General features: G+C 30.7%; 1 long non-coding RNA gene across 1 annotated transcript in view; it reads right to left on the reverse strand.

Annotated features, from left to right (window-relative positions):
- LOC126851441 (uncharacterized) overlaps positions 1 to 17770 on the reverse strand; it is a 44011-nt gene extending 26241 nt beyond the window's left edge. Inside the window, exons 1-2 of the long non-coding RNA XR_007687668.1 lie at positions 17500 to 17770; positions 16759 to 16874 (exon numbers count right to left, since the gene is read on the reverse strand). This is a non-coding gene — a long non-coding RNA (uncharacterized LOC126851441). The remainder of the gene's footprint in view (positions 1 to 16758; positions 16875 to 17499) is intronic.
- Positions 17771 to 19392: the final 1622 nt, after the last annotated feature.

The following is a 19392-nucleotide window of genomic DNA, read 5'->3' on the forward strand; positions in this document are numbered from 1 at the left end:
AAGTGACAAAGCATCTTTTCCAAGCTTTCTCATACACTTAGTGTATTCAAACATACATATTCCGCTGCCTCATATACATATTCATATCATATCTTTATAAATATACAGCGACCTACGCGTATTTATTTACAGATGCACTTACGTAACTGTATAATTTTCTAGATTTGATTAATTAGAATTCTTTAGAATACATAATCGATCAAAATGGATCTCCCTATCGCAAGATTTTTTAAAAATAATATTAAAGTTGCAAATGATGATCCAATTGTAAGTGTCAAAACCATTTCTTTTTGTGTGTGTCGATATATTTTTTTAATTACCTAATTACATTAAGTTATAAAAATATGTATATAATAAAATAAAGAATTTATTTATAATTATATATTTTTTTCATACCATTACTAGTGAAATAACATAAAAACATCCCTTCCCTTTTTATTTTTAACAATATCGGAATTGTAAAATGCTCACAACACCAAATTTTAGAAAGAAATAACAAAAGAGAAATAGATGTAAGAGCAGCTTGAGAATAAGGTCGAGTGTCGATGAGGAAACTGAGGATTCAATCGGTTTATAATTTTATTAACTGAAGTTGCACACCGGAAGCACATTCACTCTATGAAGAAAGAAAAAGTGAGATTCACTAATAATTCAAAGTGGGCGTCGAGATATGCTGAGAGATACACTCTATCGCAAAAATAAAAATAGATGTTCGGCTTACACGCTTCGTGAAGGATTTCGAGAAAGTATTCTGCGTACAATAAAACTTCATTAGTAGATCCGGTAACAGTGAGTTTGAATTATGTTTATAATCAGATAATCAGATTAATCAGATTTATGAGGTACAGACTTCTTGTTTCATTCTGAATCTATCCATAATGAAAGTAGACAAATAAAGATTCAATTAATCTAGATTATAAGATTCTAGTCAAATAGTCAATCTGATTAGATTAAATTGCCTTCGACTTATTTATATCAATTAGAACTGAATATTATTTTAATATTTTTGAAAAAAGCCATATTATAGTTGCTTCTGCGGAAATAATTAAAATTTTGTATATAGCAGAAAAAATTTTTCGAAATATTGACAACTAAATTTAATTATTTAGTATTTTATAAATTTTCGACTTTTTACGTTCCAATTTTTTTACAATAAAAAAAAAAGAGATTGCCAATCGCACAATTCTATAATGAGCAACAAAATTTCCTGAATACATTACATATGTATCAAAGCATCGAATTAATTAAAATGTATCAGGATTGTCAATCTCCATATCGGAGATCGTGTCAAATTCGTATAACATCGAGGAATTAATTTAGGAGAAAACAACGTGGATGAGAAACTACTGTCAAGAGCCAACAAAAACTGTAGTCATGGGATAATCGATGAATACGCTCACCGGAAATGCATTAAAACGGGGTCGCAAACCCACACGTACGTATTACCGGTTCGACACGTAAAAAGATCTCGCGATGACGCGGCAACGACTGTCTGTCCTGTCCCAGCCGCTCCTTGATTTTTTTATCCTTGCCCGAGATGACGACGGAAGGTCCGTGCCGTTCTCTTCGCACGCGAAACAGCCGCGAGGAAATAAGTGATCTGCGTGGAGAAGGAGAGACTAGTTTCGTTCTTCGGTGACCTTAAAAACTCTAGATCTGTCGACAATGCGCGCCCAAAATGTCGGATCGAAATTAAAGTATCACAAGATCGTCCATGATTTATCAACTCGCAATCTGCGCTCAACATCTTCTGACATTTTATTTATCATCGATATTCAAGACGTGACAATTTTGTAGAGCACCTGAAATCCGTTTCGAAAAGCGCGGCGGCTATTAATCATATGACACGTGCGAGTTTTGTCTTGAGACTGGACAATTGGCTTATGAAATTGTTCTGATTTTTTTGTTCGAAGATGCACATTACATACCGCTTTCTGATATTTATTTTTCAATGGTCATTGACAATATTAAATAATTCAAATATTTATGCAGAATGAAGAAAAAAAAAGAGAAAGAATATATATATATATATAACTTTATTGATAAATAAAAGTAATTTCATTTATGATTTGATTAAGCTCGTTTTAAACAATTTATAATTTGCGTAAAAATTCAAGATAAAAATCTGTTTATAATTTTATATACCGTGTCTTCTAATTTATTTGTATATTTTGCTGTACATTTCAGTTCTTTAAATGTTTTCTATAATATGCGATATGAAATTACAAATAGAATTCTATCTAAATTTTATTGCAAATTATAGATTGTCTAAAGTGAGCTTAAATACATAATTTTATTTGAAATATAGCTGGATTTCTCCATAATTACTTCTTTTGTCCGTAATTATAATTAATAAAATTTTGTAAAAAAAAAAAAAAAAATTTGATTTGTAAATCAAAGCCAGAAAAATAATACGATTTATGTTTACTATTTACTACCATCTACTATTATACGGATAGAAAGTCCGCACCAACGTTTGCATGCCAACATGCCACCAGTCGCGATACTTATCGCAAAAAATTTAATCCGCCAAATCTGTCAATCAATGCATAAAGCGTACATGTTGCATATACTTAGTAACATATGTAACGCTATAAACTGCTGACGCGTATCACATCTTATACGTATCGAATAGAAACAGATCTTATCATGCATATGTTTACAAAATCGTTTAATAAATTTTAAAAATATGCTTTTTCAAAAAAGATTTTGGAATATAAGGGTGTGTTTGACAATAATCGCTTTAAAAAAAAATACTTGTTAAAGTCACAGTAAAATAAAATTCAAGATTCCATTGTTTAAACAAAATCGCTCGTATATGGTATCTTTAAAATATATTATTTCAATTACATGAATTAATATATCTAGACAATCATATAAAAAAACTTAGCGCAGAAACATCGTAACAGATTAAGTTTTCTAATATAGAAAGTGAAAAATTTCAGTGAAACGATGTAAAATGTAATGTGCGTATAACGGCAATTCAATCTATTAATCTCGGAAAGGTTATCGATATAAAACGATTCATTCGTAATACCCGACTCGTGCCGACAAGGGGTCATTATGTGCGAGGAAAAATCGGTACAGCTGGCCGTAACTAAACCGTACTAAACGGAGGAATATCAGTCAAGTGTATCATTTAGTGCGATTTCGAACGCAACAATAACGAAGGCTTTTAAATCGTCGCCGCTATTCTCGCGATTAGTGCTACACGCAATTTTCGGCTTTTTTTTTTCGAGTTTTGCGATAATTATTTTGCGGCATGTTTCACCGAACTGTGATTCTTCTGTGCCGTCCATTTACCGCAATTCGTATTTCGCGGTGATACTAATGATTACGGCTAATTGCGTACGTGCTGACGGGAGGTGGCCTCTTAAACAAATGGCGCGATAGAATTCGTGAGACTTGATTCAAGTTCCTAACAGTTTCTGCCATACGTGGATTCATCATTAACCCTTTCGACATTCAAAAACAATAATACGTATTCTCACCGCACGTTTTATTTTAAACGTATCTGTATCCGATCTTCAAACCGATATTAAACAGATAAGACGCGGCGTCACATAATATTATAAAAAATTGAAAGAGTAAATTATGATATTTCTATAGAAATATATTAAATAGTTTGCTTGAAAAAAATCGATCTTGGCTACAATGATCGCAGGATTTTTCGCGCAACACGGCAAATTTTCATTAATCATTAACCGATACAATGCGCGTTATAACGAGATCGAGATTTAATAAATATAGCCACCCTCAGCTCTACAGCGATAACATTGTAATAGCAAGATATTGCGGAGTTTGCGAAACACAAGCAATTTCATGTCATTCGTTATCGCTCTTTCTCTGCGATTATTGATTACGTTAGGAATCTAGATCGAAATTTACGGACAGTATGATGTATTACGTAGCGCATAATATGTTCTGCAGTTTCATGGCGTTTATTCTCACAACGTACAAAATGGTTATTAATTATGCTGCAGCATGGCTTTGTTGTAACTAAAATTAGTTATAGAACATATACTGTACATTTGACAAGATACATTCAAAGAATTATACACATTAAATATTAACATGTAAAATATAAAAGCTAAAACAAATATTTACATAATATAAAAAGATTAATGAATTCATTAATAATTCGTTTCTTAATAATAATAAAATTTGCACATTTTCAATATATAATGGGAGAATGTGCGTATTACAACTTTTTTTTATATTATGAATATAAATTTTTTTTGCTCCTTCATATAATATGTTAATTCATATTATGCAATATAATGAAACAATTCGATTCGTTGTGGTTGAGTATATAAAAAAAAGGTAATAATAATAATGTTATTATCACTTTTCCTCTCACCAGAATGTTAAATCACATATTTCAAGACCTTGTCTTGGACAACGCCCAGTTCAACATTGTTTAGTAAAGTATAAACTGTAAAACGTTCTATGCTAGGCACGCATTACGTTGAATGTGTAGTCAATGAGCTATCTGCATTCGCAATTCAAGGCCAGCTAAAAGAGAAATTCAGCGAAACGAGAACATTTTCTAAATAAATATTAGTAATGTTGGTGTAAATGCAGAAAATATACAGCAAAAAAATTATCCCACAATAAGGCCTTTTCTTGTCGAATGAATTGAGAGAAGTAATCATTAAAAAAAAAAATAATGAATAGAAAACCATAGAATTAATGATTTAAATTATAGAGAACGCATTTGATTAATTATTAATTAATTACTGGAAAATCCCATTGTCGATAAAATTATTAACAAACTAATTGTTGAAGGATCAACACTATGTAATCTATTTAATAGTAATTAATTACCAAGCTATCATAAAGAATAAATATTATTAAAATCTCAGTTCAAACTAATTATCTCAGACATAATAATTAATATAGAATTATTCAAAAAATTATTAGAAAATTAATTTTTGTAATTAGAAGATGTCTGCAAATTATGTGGACCATATTTTGACGTAAATCATTATTGCGAATTCACACAAGCTTCATTCTGTCCGGCAATCAGAAGGAATGCGCTCAGACTATTGCGTCAATTTGAATTGAAACTAGGTCGCACTGCGACGTTAGAACGGTCAGCGAAAACTTAGAATCCCTTCTCGTTAATTTGCTATCGTTTATTGTTTATCGTGATTCATGATCCGCAGCCTTGATTGATTGAAAGAGATTTCCGCGTTGTATAATCAATTGCCAGCAGAAAATTGCTTATTATGCGCCGAGATTAATTAGCCAAATTTTCGATGATCGACCTATTATGCAAAGAAATCTAGCCTATGATTTTGAAATTACTATCTCCATGCCACTCGAAATAATTTACATCGTTGCTGATTACGTACATCGCACATGCAACAAATAATTAGCGTAATTGGTACGTTATGTTACGAAGCTGCAACATATAAATGTATAAACCATCTGAAGAAATTCTTTAATAATAAATAACACATTACGTTTAATCTTTCCTTTTCAATCTTTCGTGTTTTCAATAAACATATTTCTCATTCGTAATATGCAAAACATATAATTTACAAACATTTACATACATTTTCAATTTTGTTGCTTTAACTTATGAATATGTTCTGCTATAATTATGCCAATAACCAAATTTAAAAAGATTAACTTATTGAAATTGATTCTCTAAAAAGTTTCTGAAACTACATAGAAATATTGATTCAATGATTTTCCTAATAAAAAAATATTTGTTGAAAGAATTAATAAATATATGTGTATGTAAGATTCTGTAACATAATCTGAACGCGTTCCTTATAATACATAAAGAGCTCTTGTATATAATAAGAAAAACATCGCGTGGCTGTAAACGGCTCATATTAAAGGCGAACAAGCAATTTACACTTGCAATTTTTCGAAAACGCAAAATATGTTTAACGCTCATGTAAATATATCGCATAAAATGCGTTTAATGAGCCTATGAATGTATCTATTTATGAGTTTATTGTCATAAGAATGTAATAATAACGTAACACTGGTATTTATCACTTTTGAATATTGAGTGCTTCAGTATATTTCATAATCTAAGCATGTTTTGCAATATTTTCTTGAATAACAAATTGCGAGGAGAAAGAAATCCGCAAACTGCGCGCACCGTCATTACGAGGATTAACGAGTATCACGAGCACGAGTGCCCGTAGGTTCTATATCGAAAGTAACTAGCTATCTAATGAATAATGATAAAATATCTCGCAAATTATTTTCCAGCAAATTAATTTTTTCGTGTAATATTCATATTCGTGTTTAATGATAATAAAATTTATAAAAAAATTGATCGTAATTTAAATAAAAAGGATTAAGAATTTTAAATGATCTTGTAAATTGGTACTATATAAAGTATATCTATAAGATATCTATATAAAGTAGATACGTTTTTAGGACGTGCATAATAGCATTAAGTAGTTAATTAATAAGTAGCACATAAGTATTACAATAAAAACAATATCTAGTTACACCTTTTATCATTAGAATGTTGTGAAAGCGGCGCGCAAACGAGTAATTGCGATTTAGTAATACCTTTTTATCTCTTTAATAACATTATCCTATTCTATCGAAAAGAAAAATTATGTGCGAACGTTCGTGTTAAAATCTACACGTAACGCTTTCGATAAATTCTCACGATCTCCATTCTAAGTAATTTCTTCATTGTGCGCATGTAATCACGCGTATCATAAAGTATAATACTTTTTGCTTTAATATTTTTAAAATAGTGTCCCTTTATTAAAGAAGATGTAAATTTTGAACAAATTATTTTTATATACATATACAAAAAAAAAATGGAAATTATTAAAAGATAAAATGTGGTTACAAAATTTTTGATTTCCATATCATAAGTGAGAAAAAATATCTATCATAGTCGCGAGAAGCAAGGTGTGTCTTATGGGAAAGACTCATTACGACATATAACAAGGGAGCAATGAAAGAAACCAGAAAAAAAAACTACGCAGGCTAATTAAAAAGATTTACGAGACCCAAGAGCCTTAATAAAGTTATAATTGAAATGTATCTTTCAGACTAATGTGTTGTTTAAAAAAAGGAAAACATCACGATACAATCACGATGCATGCGATGTGTCTCGTGTGATTATGTAATGAATCGTATATTGCACTACGTAGAACGTTAAGTGAGAATCCATGACTATATATCTTTCCTCGGTTCGACTGTTCGTGCTATGAAAGCTCGGCGCTCGCTTATCCAACTTTCACGATCGATCCGTGTTCGTTTAATCAAATTGTATACTTTGCATTTCCACGTAGGGTTATAATGCAAAATCATGCAATACATAATGGCCAGTTTATCGAGGAAGTAAGACCCAATTTTCCGAGCTTAAATATTCTCCATTCGCCATAATTGACGTTATTGTTCTCTTCTCGAGATTATAATCGGATTTTCTTGATCGCTATCATACCATATGGCATCAATATGGCATTCTAGAAAACCGCATTGATATTAATTAATCGGACTTTCAAATATATAAAAGAATTTTTTAATAAAATCAAAATCAATTAAAGTCAACACAATTTCAAGACAAATATCGTATTAAAAATTTAGAAAATGTATAGAGATTTAACGAAACTTAAGAAGATGTATTAATACATCGAGATTGCAAAATTTTAAAATGTTTGGAATCCTTGAAAAATTTAAAGACGCAAGTCTTACACAATCTCGAGAAAATAGAATGAACAATAACATGCTCTAGATTATTTCCGATCACAATGCTATATATCTATTCCGGGTTTCTTTCATAAATTATCTCGACGCGATTTAGTAAAGATTGGATGAATAGCACATAATTTATGCATCTGTAATACTATCTATTGAGAGAGATCGATTTCTACCTATATCTCTCTATGTAATGTCATGTACGTTTCGCAAATAAAAAATTTTTTTAAACAAAGAATGCGAGACTTTCGCGCAAGAAATTCTGCATTGTAACAATGAGAAGGCGCTCTTCGCCAATCGGAATGCATTCTGAACCTGAATCGAGAGAGTCTGTTTTCTTCGTAGTTTTGTTGCGCTCTCATGATTAATAGTGCATGTAATATCGACAGGTGCTTTTGCATATAATGCCAAGATGTAAAGTAAGCACAGTGGATATCGTTTCGTATACGAATAATCCTTATAAATAATAACTTGTAATAAAATTTGTAGTTACATTTGTAGTAAACCTGTATGTTACGTTATTGTTTCTTTCATATAAAATCGATACAAAATAATAAGCAATATCTCGTGAATTGACAAGGGAAGTATAGTATGTATTGCCAAACTGCGCGTTCCTATTTCAGGCAGTTAAATAATACATCAGAAGATAGTAATAGTAGAAGCGTTAATTAAGTGTTAATTAAAAAGATTAACGAGCATATATCGGTAAATTCGTGCTGCAGACGTGCACGATTCAACATAAGTGACTAGCAGATAATGCGCGAGTATCGTTGCGAAAAAAGCACAGGTCATTGTCTTCTTAGATTGTTGAAAAAAAATGTTTCTTTGCAAGGCACAATATATATATGCGTATATATATTGTGCCTTGCAAAGCGTAATATATATATATATATATATATATATATATATATATATGCGTATAAAAAAAAATTCCGGCAAGAGATTTTCATATCCTCTACTGTGAAACTAACTCCAAATGTTTAGTGAAATTGACAGAACCGACGATAGCCTAGATCCTAACGATAGCAAATATACCGAGTTCAGCTTTGTGTATGTATGTGATGTTTTATTATATGCTTTACATATTATAAAAGTACAAAATATAAAAAAACATTAGAAAATTACATTGCAAGATAAAAAAATTGAAAATTAAAAAGAGACACATATTTATGTAATTTTTATTAAACGATCAGAGAGTAAAATTTGAAATTGAAATATCAACAGAAATATTTCGCTTACAAAACGTCTATATAAACTCTTTAAATGTTGATAATTTAAAAAAAAAAAAAAATGTGTTTAAAATCATATTTTCATATTTACATCCAATAATTTTGTGACTCTAATATAATTATTTAAAAAAATTAAAGTGCTTGAATCATTATTATTTATTTGAAAGTGCCTAATCGCTTGTGTCACATAAAATCTTAAAGATTATAATTGATGATATTAATTAATAGAAAGTATAAAATGTTATTCGAGAGAGATCGTGTTGCGATCAGAATAAAACGGAACTACTCTTATGCCACATTCTTGGCATTGAGGTTTCCCTCGTACCATGCCTGACTTGGGTGGGTGTGGTGCTCGTGACGCATTTTATGAATCACTAAGCTCGTTATAATATATATATATATATATATATATATATATATATATAACATATATTTATTTATTTATTTGTACATACACTTGGCAAATTTTAAATATCAACAAGCACTGGTGAGTTTAGGCTACATGTGTTTCAATTCGTTACAGATTAGTTCGGATTTCCAAGGTGTGTCTAATATATAATTTTACGGATACACTGTGTTTAAAATTTCAAATATAAAGTGATTGCAGCTGGATTGTTAAATATTTCTTCGAAATCGTACATTAAATGTGTTTTCTTGAAAAATTCATTTGCTTGTAATTCAAGCATACGCATTTGTGCATACATTTAAATAAATTAAGATTGCCTGTGTTATTTTAAATTATTAATAGTTTTAAAATAATTCTCTTTTGAGAATTTCATCTACTATATATTTTATCATGTTATTTATGCATTTGATTATTATTTAAATAAAAACTTTAAAATTTTTTGGGGACTTACAACTTTTTTACTTTTACAGACACGTATATAGCTAACTTTCAAAGCTATCGTGATTAAAAATTAATAAAAGTGACAGATAAGTTTTAGAATTATTAATCCAAAGCAGCACTAATACAGTACTATACATCAAATTTTTTAATTTGCTTTTTTTATTATAATAAACATTATAATGCAGAAGAAAACAAGATTACCATGTGATTGACCTTTGTGCGCGTGCTACTTTTCTTCTTCCTAATAATATCTATTTTTAATTTGCGTCGTGAAAGGGAAAAAAAAATGATTCATATGGAAAAAGTTGCGTGAAATGTGCGAAAAAACGTGTCGTAATATAACGCGAGTCATCCTTAAATCATTTTTATGTAATTGCTATTTTTTTTACGTAATTATCTGTTTAATTGCAATTATAATAATTATATAATTTACGTATCGTAATTATGCAAATTAATTGCTGCGAACCTTAAAATAAAGATTGCAAAAAAGAAAATCAATTGCCCCGGTTATTGTTAAATTCTTCATCATTTATGTTTCTTTTTTAAATATTTTAAATAGTAAAATTCAAACAAAAATCAAATCAATTTTTTTATTAAAAATATTTTTTTGCTAAATATTTCTTTCTTTCGCTTTTTGAAAAAAATTAATATATTTACCCTCAATTTGTTTAAAAAAATGTTGCAGATTGTTTTGTTACTCAATTATTTGCGTCAATTTATAGTACTTTAACGATTTAAAGCTTCGCTGTTTATAATTCCCATTAGTACGTGCAGCGCATCTTTATCCGATATCATTATTCCGATTGCGATCAACGATCATTATTCAGAATACAATCGTAAACAGCCAGCGGGGAATCCTTGTAAGGACACGACATCAATTAAACCGCATTGCACGCGTGACAAGAGCAGACATCGCGCACGCGAGATGAAAGAGAAAAACACGCAGAGAAGATTCCCTTGAGCCTCTCAAGTTCAGGGCGCGCGCGTCTCCTAGCGTTATGTGGCCTAGGCTGGCAAGACGTTTGCATCATCGAGTCTTCATCACGAAGGCGATGGAGTTACAGACACATGGTTACGGTCAGGCCGATTGCATCACCGAGGATCGTTGCACTTTGCGAGATGTCCTCGGATCGGGCAAGATCATGGATCGTCCTCGAGATACGAGCCGCGCAACTTCTCTTCGACTCTTCCGCGTTTCATTCAACATTTTCTCTAGGTCATTCGCGCATAGTAATTCCACGTGTGCTCTTACATGATACTATACGGAGTACTATCGTAAACGTAGAGGACAAAATATTATAAATATTTCTATGATATTATATAAAATTGATTCTAATTCAAATCATCTATAAACTACACGTGTAGCGTCACTAATACATGCTTAATTATTTGTTTAAATATTCTCCTCCAAATATTATATTTATTTAAATATTTGTTTAATTATTTATAAAAAAATTAAAATTTATGTATTTTTCTATAATTTAATTGCCTTATTTAATCGCAATTTGAGAGTTATCAGAAAAGAGATTTGTATATACATAATTTGAATGATCAAGGTAAAATTAATATTTCAAGATTAATAATAGCAAATTTAATTCTATTTTATTATTAACAATGACATAACTTGATAATACAGAGCTTAGAATCTTTATTATCAAAGCTGTGATTATTTGATGACTATATTTTTTATTTTCTTCTAATTTTTATTGATTTTCTCGCAGACGATACGTTACTCGTAATTTCGCAGGCAGCCTAACGACAACTCGTATTATTATTAACATGCAATGAGCTCTTAAACACGCCTATTAAGATCATTACAGTTCCGATTTTATTACACGCCAGATATGGCGTGTAATTATGCAATATAATGAATTCTTTGATCGGATTATTTATCGAGTCGCATGTCGTCAGGAGGAAATCGGCGACAGCCGATCAATTAGAACGCTGGCTAATATGTATCACCTGTTCGCAATTAACGATCACGAAGTATCAACATTTCACAAAAGACTCCCCGCGAAGAATCGGCTCGCGCGTGTTTGCCTCGCGCCGCTTAATAGCTACCTGTACGCTTACGCGATATAAGCCGAGCGCAGCTGGCATTGATCGCTGAAAATTTCATAATCGACCTACGGGAATTGCGCAGGTCTGTTATTTTCCTTCTCCTGCTGTAATTAGATTCCGCGACCGCAAACTCTCCCCCCGTTGGAACTCATTCGTTCCGGTATGACGATCGGCTAAAGGGAAACCATCAAGAAGTATGTACTTGTCCGTTTTTCGTACTTGTTTTACGCGTAACTATCCGTCATTGCTTTTTTTTCTCTTGTTCGACGACCGTTTTGAAAGTTAAAGAATGCGTATGCACGAGCAAAGGTCGAGAATGTACGCGTGAATTTAATCACGATAAATCGCAAGTACAAAGATAAATGCAAAAAAATTAAGACTTTTTATACGCCTAAATAAAATGATCTTTTAAAATAACAACATGTGAAAGGCGAAAGAAACAGAAATAAACGCAATTTTAATCTAAAAGCTAAATTTCTGCTAAAAGACAAATTAATAAATATTATTTTCTTTTTTTTTTTTTTGAGAAAAAATTTTATAAAATAAAAAAGTTTATATAAATATATATCATACAGTCTTTAAATAAATAAAGGAAACTATCACTTCGCATGATCAAAACAGGTAACTACTAATTTACTTCCCGTAATTAACGGAGGTTATTGTCTCCCAACGATCATGATCGATTTTGTTTCTCGCAACACAATGCACAATGAATCATGAGATATAAGCGCATGTATGTAAATCGTGGCCGTTACGACGACGTGATTCCGATTAGTAGAGTCGATTTCTCGCACAACGGAGAGAGATTTCACGATTAAATTAATTTATTTCCAATTAGATGGAACCCTCAACGCGACGCATGCGAAGCTAGAAAAAATGTGGATCCCGCAGAGTGTGCAAGATTTTAATTATGCGCCGATGCGTGGGACGAATCGCGCGTGACGCAACAGAGAAACTGCGCGTTAAAGGCTGCTGCAATTTTCCAGGCGTTTCGAACACGGGCAGCCACCGCCGCCTTTACGATTGCGCGACTTGCCGTTGATTAATATGGGATCGAGGCATGTATTCGCGCCATGCGATCAATTCGCGATGATAATAAAGGTAAGATATACTGCGTTATCTTTTCGTTAATCGATGTAGTACAACGGATTCGACGCGCCACTTTTAATTACACTCAAAATGGTTGTTAAGTTTTACTATTTTCCTCTGTGTTTGTACAAAACTCAAGCTTTCAACATTTCGCATTTCGTGCACAACACAACTTGACTACATTTTGAAAGATAATAAAAGTTGCTCGGATATATTTCAAAACAGTGTAAAAACAAAGAATTAGTTCTCGTTGCTCGACTAAGTTGATTGGGATTAAATGTGTGGTAAACTTTAGTAAAATACACATCGCGCCCATTATCGTATTTTATCGAAGGTGCGCGTATATAATACGCTTGCGGTGTGTTATTAGAACGATTACGTAGCCGAGACACAACATTGCGTGTAAATAGCGGTCTAAGAAACTTTCATTAACTACATATCGAGCGAGTATCTAATAAACAATTCGAAACAATAAATCTTTTCAAAGTTTTTCTTTGCCAACAACACCGCACATGGAAGATAACCATATATGATTTTATCGTTTTTTAAATTTTCTTTCATCGCTTTGTTATAACACGCTGACATTTTTATTCTAACATTGATTAAAAAAAAACAAGAGACTAAGCAAAAAGAAAAATATGCGTATAATAAAAGAAGGGATGTTATTTCAATTAAATAACAGAATTATGAATGTAATTATTATGTACGGAATGCAGTTAAGAGCGTTATTTTGTCAATTTACGATCGCATTAATCCCTTGCCCGTTACTAATAAAAGATAAAAAAAAAATTAATTAACGCAGCTCGGCTAATTAACTCTTGGAAACATTTTCGGTGCGTAGTTTGGACAAGGAGCTTTGCAGCGATAAAACGGAATTTAATACTAAAAATTACAGTGTACAAACGAAACTTTGAGTAAGTCTTTTAACTAGATTTAAAAATCTCTAAAAAGGTTTGTTAATTACACAGTAGCACCTACCTTTTATACGGAAGCAAATATATTTTATAAACGGGACTTTTTATTTATAAGACTAAAGTTTTTAATATTAAATTTCTATATGAATAAAGCTATATATATATATAATGCATAAGATTTTTTTCTTACATGTTTATATCATTTGTAATTTATATTTGCGTTATCCTTTTTATTCATTATGATACAATTTAGAATTCACTTTTTTTGTCAAGAGATTAAGTAAGGTAAAAAAACGATACTTTATCAAAACGCAATGAATCTAAGGTATTCCTGTATGTTATTCTAAATTTTACATAAATTGCCATCGCATAAGTATATGCGTCGGCGATACAGATGCGTCGGCGATACAGATGCGTAGGCTCTCGCTAATAGAACAGCACAGATGGATGTATGCACGCCATTAGAACCGGTGTATAACCGTGGAGAAAGTTCGGCATGCAATTGCCGAAGAGCGTAATGCAACCGACGTTAATGCGCACTAAAAATGGATCGTGTTTATTAACGGTGCCTTCTGCGATACGCAGCCTTAAGCGGCCGCAAACGGATGCGATTTAGAATGAAGGGAATTAACAGATAAAATTGCAGTAGATTGATCAGAAGCTAACAGGAAATAACGTCCCGGAATTTTATCGACGCGGAATGCAAATTTGTCTCGAAAGCGAATATGATCTTATCTCTGATAATCGGTACAGTTGAATCGCGGCCGCACAGTTATTGATTTTTCCACTCGATCCGCGAATGATAGATAAAAATGTTAAGCAGGAAATTAAAGTCCCGCTTATACCACATCCGGTATTTGCCGATTGAAAGTGTACATACTTTTTGATGTGTTTACTTTTGTAATTGCGGGTGTCCATTTGAATAACAAAGAGAAAGTCTGGCGACATAAAATAATGCATAAACATTGCAAATTTTCGAAGATTAGTAACGCATCAATGATCACGTTGCATCGATAATAATCGATCTATTTTTCCCAATTTTTAGTTACACCTCTTCTGAAGTATTACTTATAAAATTGAAACGCGGAAATAGATTTGTTGAAACTAATATCAAATCGCGCATGTATTAATTAAAATATTCTTGCGAAAACAATTAAAATTATAACTGTCTATTTGTTTCTGTTTTTAAAGAGTTTACATATGTAACATGATGTAACACGACGCAAAAGTAACATTGCGTCCAAACGCATTGAAATCTAATAAAACGTTAGCAATGTTTCGTATTTTGCTAAATATATAATTTTTGGAAATATGCAATGATTTTTATATAAACTTTTTTATAATTTTATTTAACAAAAAGTTCTGTTAAAAACGTAAAATGTTCCCTTTAATCTAACATTTTTTCGGTACTTCCAATAGTTTAATTTGTTTTTTTTAACTAAATTCTTTTACATAACTGAAAATGAAACATTAGAAATTTTTGCCTTTACTTATTTAAATGCATTTAAAAATTTTTTTGTTAAAAAATAAAAAGCATTTTGTCAGTGTATTTTTTAATGATTTCACATAATTATGTTTAACGGTTTTATACGCGATCTTATAAAATATATACCTATACAACATCGCGCCATTTCATGATTCGAAATCATTCAACAGCTGGTATACAAGATCCATCAATCTTGCTACATGATTTATCCCATTTCAACTGATTAGTAATGTCGATGTAACTTTAAAACGTTTATAAGCTTGTCGGAAAATGACGATTATTTATCACCGCGTAATAGATTTATTATATTATTATAGCTCCACACAGATCTAATTTTATATATACACGTGGTTCTCTTCCAATATATTTACGATAAAATCAATGACTTTAATTTAGAAATAAAACCAAATCATATATTAAAGTCAGTTAAAGTTTTGTTCCATTTGATTATCTTCGATTTTTACGCATCTTTCGTACATTAAATCAAAATTAAATTTTCAAGTAAAAATTGTAATTCATAATTTATAATAATAAAAAAATATAAACTAGTAAAAAAATGTTTTATAATTTTTAATTATTCTCATATTAATAAAAGTAGTCGACTATAAATTTAGATATGTTTTAATAACTCAATAATACTTGCATAAAATAGAATTTCCATCGAATAACATCACACATTTCCATTATGAGTTTTTTTCTGTATATATTTAAGTTTTTTAATTATTAATGAAGTATTTTAATTACTTGCACATTGTGATATATTAGAGCAAAAAATATTTCTAATCAGATCAGAAAGAACAACATGAACAATCTAATTAATTAAAATATAATAGCTATAAATTATGTTGACAGAAATTTACAAAATATAAAAAAATTTGCCTTCCATGTTTAATTCGTGTATGCCTTGTTAACACTTTAATATTAATAAATATCAGAACCAATCTTTTTATGCAAAACAGCATGAAATACAAATATAGCATATTGACTCTAACAAATTTAATACATATGTTCTAATGTATTATATGCACACACAATTTATATATATAATCTATGTCAATTAGATATTATATTATATATTATATATGTAATATATGTCAATTAGATATATGTATACAGCATTTTGAGATATTTTATTAAATATTTAAATGTTTGATATTCATTTTATTAAAATAAATAAACTATATATATGTTAGTAATTTAATTTTAATGTATAATATTAAGTGTGCAAATTATATAGTATTGCAATTTCCATTTTGTTAATTGATATACATTATATAAGGTATATATCTATATCTTCAAAATATAATTTTCTTTATTATAGGTAATATTGTGTGGTATTTAAATAAATGTACCACTGCGACAAGATTATGATTGTTGCTAATCATGTCGCAATTAATAAAGATGCAATAATTTGCGAAGCAAATATAAACAGTAATTACTCACAGACCATTGCACTATCGTAGTACTGCTGTTGTCATTGTACTGCTCTTGGATTGCCACTGCCACTGCATTGCCATTGCACCACTGATGCATTGTTGTTGCTGCTTAACTACTTGTTCCTAAATACATTAAATTAAAATTTAATACATGTCAAAAAATATAATTTTGCTCTACATATAATATATATGTATATTTTTTTTTACATTATTTATAAGATCCAATTTCTAAAATGTGCACAAATATACGTATATGAATTTAGATACGATTTTCCAAGTTAATACAAATATTTTAATAAGTTCAATTTTTTTTTTATTCTTCCAAGAACTATACGCTTATTTAACAATAATTTCTTGATAATTCAATTATTACTTTTTACAACGCTTGTAGAATATGCTGTGGCACGCAGTTACTTGAAGTTGTCGCGCGTTGCCATGACTATGCGAATAACGTATTTATGCAGAATACGATTGCCCGATAAATTTCGCAACTTCTCGATATTCCCGAATACGATTGCCTAATAATGTTCAGAGTTTTTCTTTCGACATTCTCGATATTACGTACACGCTAATTACACGCAATAATATAATCTATACCAACATATAATTCGACAGTCGTCCGACATCTTTCTCGACACTTCCGATAATACAAAGTACTTTTACCGTTACTTGCAAAGGTCATTATTCTCAGTAACTTAATCATAACTCAGATATGACGAGACAAATTCTTATATACATAGTATCGTACCGTGACACAATTGAGATCGATGCGATGCACGATTTCTTCGACTCTACGAAGCTCGATCGCTATTACATCCGCACTGTACAATGTCCGACGTCACAAATAATAATACGCAATACATCATAAACGAGCGCGAACATCGCCAAATATCTCACCTTCCGAATCCACTGTGGCGCTTGCGACTCGGCCAATCAGAAGCGAAGAAACTAAAATTACTTTACGTGCATATGATTGGTCAAATTTCCATGCAGTTTCTATCTCTTTTTTTTCTCTCTCTTTCACACGCAATCTATATTACTATTAAATTAAGAGCAATGAATTGATTATCAAATAAATATTACACACACAATGCATTTGTTAATAATTAATAATAAAGATTATTTTATATATATACGTTTTATATTCGACATGTCTTAATGTCTTAAATATATTAATAATCTTAATGTCTTAAATATATTAATAAAATATATTAATAAGAAATTAATAAAATATATTAACAAAATTAGTGACAAATTATTTATAATACAACAATATTTAATTATAGCATAGTACAAGCTTGACATTGCAATCTGATAAAAAGAAAGATAAATAACAATAACTGATAAATAACAGCAGACACAGATTTGCGTGCATGTAGTACACGAGAAAAAGATGGACGGACTAACCGTCGTAAAAATCGAGAATATGGTAGCTTAAGTACCAGTAAAAATTCATTTTGCTGCTTTGTAATGTTTACGATGTGGCAATCCTAACGATAAGTGGATCAGTACCCGCGTTGGTACGTGCGAACTGTAAACATAAACAAAGCGGCCGAGTGCCGAGCAGCTCGTTCTTCCCCTTCTCACAGCTATTCCCATCTCTCTCACTTGCCTCTCGCATACCATCTATCTTCAAAACAATTTCTTGTTTAATATCATTTCGACTCTTAGGAGAATTAGTTCGCAAGTTTATTCGTATCATATATGGACTCGTTACGCATTGGCATATATGCATATACGTATACGCATATATACACAGCATTTACACAGCGATACATTTTTTCTCTTACGAAATTATATTATCAAAATATACCGATATATTATCTAATCCTATTATAATCCGTATTATAAAATTAATGATAAAAATTATTATGATTCTTTTCGGATATATTATAATATTTAGATATTATATACATACATACACACATATATTTTAAGTCCGCGTACTTTAATGCTTCTTAACGAGAAACATAAATAGACATTAGCTCACGCAATTGATCACATAATAGAAAATTTCAAAAGTTCTAAAAATTTTTTTATTTCATAGTTAATTATGTAACGTATATATGTAGTAAGAATGTATTAAAAATTAAGAATGCAGGAAATTTGAACAATCAGATCCAAGCAAAAATCTTTACTTTTTTTCGATTTTAATTGGTTATGTCAATCTCAATTAATGCATAATCTATGGATCTTTAGTGACACGTTTAGTAAAAACTAGTGCCAAATTCAGTTCGAGATAGACATATGTGATTCGCGTAATACATGCTCGTAGTAACAACATCGGATCGTGGCGTCGTTAATGAGATCGAGGGCCGATAAATTTAATAATTCGTGGATATAATCGCGATCGAATATCGAAAGTCTAAAAAAAGTATCGGGTAATATTATCGTATTATGTGTAGATATATTATATCACATAAATTACAATTATATGAGTATAATATCGGGAGTGCCGACAATAGTATCGGGAACATCGAGAAAAGGGTAGCGGGAGTGTCGAGAAAAATGGCGGGAAAGCAGGGAGAATTGGCGGGAATCCGGAAATAGTATCGGATGTGTCGAAAAAGTATCGGGCGATCGTTATATCGTAATTCTCTTAAGTGAATTTAATTTTTATATAAATCGCGCTCGTAATTAT

The sequence above is a fragment of the Cataglyphis hispanica genome, chromosome 8, assembly GCF_021464435.1.
Source record: "Cataglyphis hispanica isolate Lineage 1 chromosome 8, ULB_Chis1_1.0, whole genome shotgun sequence".
Taxonomy (NCBI): Eukaryota; Metazoa; Arthropoda; class Insecta; order Hymenoptera; family Formicidae; genus Cataglyphis; species Cataglyphis hispanica.